The following is a 6096-nucleotide window of genomic DNA, read 5'->3' as shown; positions in this document are numbered from 1 at the left end:
CACAGCCTTTTATACCTGAAGAGAACTGCATGAATGATGCGCAAACCTGCATGGTGATGGCATCTGGCCTGGACGCCTTTAAAAGGGGATTGGACAAGTTTCTGGAGGAAAAATCCATTACGGGGTACAAGCCATGATGTGTATGCGCAACCTCCTGATTTTAGAAATGGGCTATGTCAGAAGGCCAGATGCAAGGGAGGGCACCAGGATGAGGTCTCTTGTTATCTGGTGTGTTCCCTGGGGCATTTGGTGGGCCGCTGTGAGATACAGGAAGCTGGACTAGATGGGCCTATGGCCTGATCCAGTGGGGCTGTTCTTATGTTCTTAAACTTTTCTAGGCTCAGTCCAGACATGGCTTGATATTTATGAACTTCTTGGCAGGTATTCAGAAAAAGCTTGCCTGTTTTCTGGGAGTTCGCTCTTTGCTCATGCTATTGATGCGTGGACACTTAGAACCTCAGGTGTGTGCATATATCATATTGCCCACCCCCTTGAGGACTCTTGTTTGGTTTTACCTGCATTGCGCCCAGCCCACCGCATCAGCCGTGGCAAGGAAGCGCTTGGGCAAGGAAGCAGCCCAGCTGCACCAAACCTAGAAACAAATGAGCATTTTAGATCTGGCTGAAAGACAATGGCCACATTAAATGTGTGCAAGAAGCAAGAGAGGGTTGATCCAAATGCAAACTGCATTTGGTTGGGTAGTCTGGTCTTGTGCTTCACAGCAATCAGCAAAGATCCCATTGAAAGTGAGGGGTTGACAATAAAGAACAGCTGTACCTGCAAAGGTGCTGTCTGAGTCCTGGGTCTGCTGAACACAGATTGCACACATACAAAATCTTATTTAACATTCTGAAATGGAGAAGAACTTCTGGGAAAAAAGACATTCCTTCTGTAATATAGCCTGCATGTGCCCAATCTCGTCTGATCTTGGAAGCTAAGCAGGATCAGGTCTGGTTAGAACTTGGATGGGAGACCGCCTGGGAATACCAGGTGCTGTAGGCTAATACCATAGTCTTTCGAGACTGAAGGTTGCCAACCAACCATTCTAGCAGTGGGAACTGGTCAAATTTGTATACTGACCTGCGTATTAAAAGGGTCACTGCTACCACTCCTTTGAGGTCACATAACAGTCACAGTAGCTCACTGAACCAGGTGTCACAAGGCACTGTCATCCCCAGACCCCTACTTCCTTAAGGCATTGGGCGATCTTGCATCAACCCCCAAAGGCCTCAGTCACAGGTGGAAGAGAGTTGAAGCGACCACATCCTTCTTCCTCTCAGTCTCAGCACCCAGAGAGCTCTGGAGGGGTGGCCTTTAAATGCCTGCCTCCAGACTTCACATTTGCCCTGCCCTAATTGCACGAGACATATGACTCTTGTGCCACTGGGCCCACTGCTCCTGCCTGGTTAGGTTGTGTTGCAGAATCATAGAACGTTTGAGTTGGAAAAGGTCATCTAGTCTAACCCCCTGTTCAGTGCAGGTGGCTGCTACAGCTCTGTACAGCAACAGCTACAGCCAGGTGTAGCTTGTTTTAACAAACAATGACTACCTGGCCCATGGAGCCCAAGAGATGTCCCGTGGCCAGACTTGGACACTTGGGACACTGAATCCCAGTCAGACTCTAAAGTTCTTTGTTCAAGCCCAGAAGTCCAGGCCAACATATTTTCATTTCTTGTGCACAGATGATAATTATAATGAAAGGAACCAAATGCTTTTATATTTGTGTAGGGAGATGAAGGAATTTATCAGTATCATTATGTGGTATGCCCATTGACAGTAGTACCAGATACAGGCAGCAATCCTATTCACGCTTACCTGGGAGTAATTCCCATTGACTATAATAGGACTTCTGAATAGGTATGCATAGGATTGGGCTCACAGCAACTTTTACCCTTGCACATGCCTGATCTTGTCTGATCTTGAAAGCTAAGCAGAGTCAGGCCTGGTTAGTATTTGGATGGGAGACCACCTAGCAATACCAGATGCTGTAGGCTTATACCATAGTCGAAAGACTATGACTGACTATGACCAAGTCGAAAGACTTGACTGAAGGTTGCCAAGCAATTAATAAATGCAAAGCATGCCTGAATGTGAGTAGGATATGGCAAAAGTTCCTTGATTATCTGTCTCTGAAACTGACATGCATCGTGCTCACTTTTTCAAAATAAGGTCCAGGCCAAGCATCTTTTTGGACATTATTTCTGTTGAGCACAGATCTGTGAGAGAGCAAAACCTTCTAGAAGGGATGGCTGACAAGTCTGAACATCAGTGGTGAGCAGGGATTGGAGTGGGGCAGCCTCCCGATAATTCCTTTCATTTTGGTTTCAGCTCCTATCCCATTCAGACTGAATCTGTTTGGGAGGGAGGGGAAGAATCCCACTGGAGTTAAAGCACAGTGTGTAAAAAGGAGCCTCCTCTGTCCAGAAGCAACCTCATTTCCACTGGTTCCAAGGCACACCAGTAAGAAACCCAGAGCATGGCAAACTCAACTTGAAAATACTGTAACATCCATGGATGAAGTTTAAAGAGTGCCAGCAAAGGGGTGGAGGGTGGGGAAAGCAGACAAGGGTGAAAAGCGAATAGAAAAGGATCTCATTGACTGTCCTAGACAAGCCCATCAATCTCTGTCTGGGGGTGGTGGTGGCAGCTGTCCTGAGGGGGGAGAATGGATGAGATGTCAGCTCCTTTCTGAGCGACTAACCCGCCCCCAAGACCTTTCCTAATGACTTCCCTCAGTCAGTACAATGTTCCCTTTATGGAGGGTGTTGAGAGCAGGGAAGCTTCCCACCCAGCCATATGGATCCGTGGCCGAAAGCAGTGTGGCTCTGCAAGAACTAGAGGTGCACTGGGGCCGATTGCAGCTTGTGGACGTCCTTAGCAAGGTGCCTTCTGGTGGGTGCTATCCAACCTCAATACAAAACATTATGGTAATGTCAATGTCAGCCATCATCCCAAAAATTGAGAGCCATGTGCCTGTGTATAGAAGTCAATGTGCATATTTGTTAATGTGCATGCATGTTATGGGAAATGTTTAAACCAGAAGGAATTGGAAACGATAGCACGCTGAGGACTGCCCAGGCCTAAAGGATGAAGCCTTCAAGGCCTCTTTCGTCCCCAACTAGCCATCCCTGTCACTGATTCCCAGTTGCAAGGGTTCATTGAGAAGGGTGGGGAGACTCTGGTAGGAAGAGCCAGAGGTGAGCTCCCCTGCAGGTGGTCTTTCCAAGTCTTGCATTTTCTCTCAGAAAGTTCTCATAGAACATTCAGACAAATTGAGCAAACTCTGTGGCAAGCTGGGGGGACCTCATCCCCTCACTAAAAATGCCCCTCTCTGCACACAGAAATGTAGACAGAATTGTGACTTAGCACTTTCCTGTAGCATAGCAGTATTCTGTGTGCACACATGTTTTTCCTGGGGAGCATTCAATATTCGATTCCACATCTCCACTCTCAGTCTGCTGACAAACCTGCAGAAGCCCTTGATTCTGTCGCTTGTTTGAACTGGGCCTCAGTCACTCCCACTGATTCCTTCAAAAGCTGAATGTGTGAATTGATGCAAGTGACTGTTGTGGATTAGAAGTTTTTTGTCTTCAGTCTCAAGTGCTTAGCACTGTGATGCCGGAGACCAGTGGCATAGCTAGAGGGGGTGCAAGGAACTAAGTTTTGCAGGGAGCCTCACTGTGGCCTGCAAGTGTCCCCTCCCCTTCAAAGTCATTCTGAGCCGTGAGAGCAAAATGGAGGCATTGCCTCCGTTTTGCTCTCGCGGCCCAGAATTCCTCCGAATGATTCCGCAGGTGAGGCCCCCTGCAAAACTTAGTGCTTTGCACCCCCTCTAGCTACGTCACTGAAAAGGCTTTCAGTGGAATCAGTGTCAAAGAAAAAAAAAAGGAAAAACATGTTTTGAGATCACATGAAACAATTCATTCATGAATTCAATCATGAAACAATTCTAGCATTGAACAGAGCTTAAGTTGCAGGGAAGAGGGACTGTTCCATCAAGACCCCTGTTGTGAGGCTTCAAACTGCCATCAGACTGATATGGTGCTCCTGTATAGTCATTGAGTGATGGGCAGGAGTGCGTTCAAGGTTGGAAGATCGAGATGTAGAGCTCTGCCTCTGACGAGACAAAAATAACTTTATTCAGAGGGACTCTTTGGTTGCATTCAGTCATGGAATCCCCTGCTGGGGGAACCACACTCCACTCCCATGAGGTTTCTGTTCTTTGGCCACCGTTGTGGTTTTAGTGTTGTTGGAGACAGGTTTTATTGTGAGTGTGGTTTTTACCACATCGGAGATACATTTTAGAGCAGTGGTTCCCAAATTTTTTTCACACCAGGACCCACTTTTTAAAATGACACTCCGTCAGGCCCCACCAAGTTTTATGAGGTTAAAGAAAACTTCACTTTCCCAGGCGCTCAAGCCTCTGTTTTTATCCTTTTTACTATGATGGGTGGGGGGGACACCTTCTGGAGCATTTGTTGAGCTCCACATTTATCAGAATGAGACCATTCTGGAGACCTTGCATCCCCCTTTACAGTGGACCAAGGTATGGGTGCTTTCACACGTGTGCTTCAGTTTCACTTTCCATAGGGCTCAATACATTCTCCTTCTCAGATGGGGGGACTTACTTGTTGAGAGTTTGTTGAGGCCTGAGTTTCATTGGATTGGACCATTCTGGTGGTGTTACATTCACCATGGCTTGCCCTTAAAAGTGCATTGAGGCATGTTCTTGTACTCGTGAGTAAACACCCACACACTGATCTGTTACTGTTTCCACAGGTTCAATGTTTTTTCCTTGCCAGCTATCAGCTTGTCATTTTGTGACCCACCAAAACTTGGGTTGTGACCCACTCGTGGGTCCCAAGTCACAGTTTGGGAATCACTGTTTTAGAGTTATTTTGCCTTCTGCTTGTGAGTTTTACTGAAAGTGGAAAAATGGGATATAAACCTTTATAATACATAAAATATCCTTCATGTTTTTAAGCTCCTTAAAAGCCTAAATGGTAGAGGTGGGATAGAAATCTGCTAAGGAAGTCAAATGAAGAAGCAAGCCACTGTACCATGCAGCTTTCTGTTATGAAAATGTCCATTTGCACTGCAGGGTGTTAGAGTGATCAGGGAATTTTGAGAGTGCATGTGTGAACACAGTATAAACTGCAGGACTGTTCCAAGCCTTTCATTCTGCTTCAACTGAAGCAGGTTTTATCCCCTGAGGAAGGAAGCCCCAATAAGTAAGTACTTTTAATAGACAAAAAGCAACTGTGGGAGGGGTCATTTTTCCTCAAAGAGGGGGTGAGGATATTTAACCATTTCCTGCCTACTCATAGCCCACTTTCCCCTGGGGGCTGGGGATAAGAATAGGCCCTCAGTTTGGCTGTACTTGTCTAAGAGGCGACTAAACAGCCACCGGGTAGATGGGACTCGTCAGCCTGGGAAGGCAGCTCATCTGAGAGAAGGAAAACTCTGATCCCAAACCTCCACTGCCTTGTGGCTACATCCAGTTATGGAAAAGGCTTCAGGAGTCAACCTCAGGCAAAATCCAGAGCCGGAGTCCCCGAGGCAGTTCATGGCTGAACACAGTCACGTTCTGGCAACTCCTGCGATGCCGCTGGAACCAACCATATTGGCCTCTGCCTTTCATTGGACCATTTCAGCGACATGGAGAGGGGGGATTTGCTGCATGGGTAACAGCCTATCCTCCATACCTACTTTACCCAGGCTTCGCGCACTGGAGAGGACACTCTGTTCCAGAACCACCATTCAGAGCGTGACACCATAGTCTTCCGAGACTGAAGGATGCCAACAACATAGCCCACTGCAATTATCTCCTCTGCCAAAATACTCCCCCGCAGTGGCATAGCTAGAGGGGGTGCAAAGCACTAAGTTTGCAGGGAGCCTCACCACTGCTTGCAAGTGGCCCTTCGGAGCCATTCTAGGTGGGGGAAGCAAAACAGTGGCAAAATGCCTGACTCCAAACTTAGTGCTTTGCACCCCCTCTAGCTATGCGACTGTATTCTCCCATCAGATAGCAGGTATTTACTAAAACTTGTCACTGGGGTTTTCATCACACATATTGGCATGTGAGACATACTTTGC

Source organism: Tiliqua scincoides, chromosome 3 (assembly GCF_035046505.1).
Source record: "Tiliqua scincoides isolate rTilSci1 chromosome 3, rTilSci1.hap2, whole genome shotgun sequence".
Taxonomy (NCBI): domain Eukaryota; kingdom Metazoa; phylum Chordata; class Lepidosauria; order Squamata; family Scincidae; genus Tiliqua; species Tiliqua scincoides.
The sequence above is the reverse complement of the archived record's forward strand: the minus strand, read 5'-3'. Positions refer to the sequence as shown.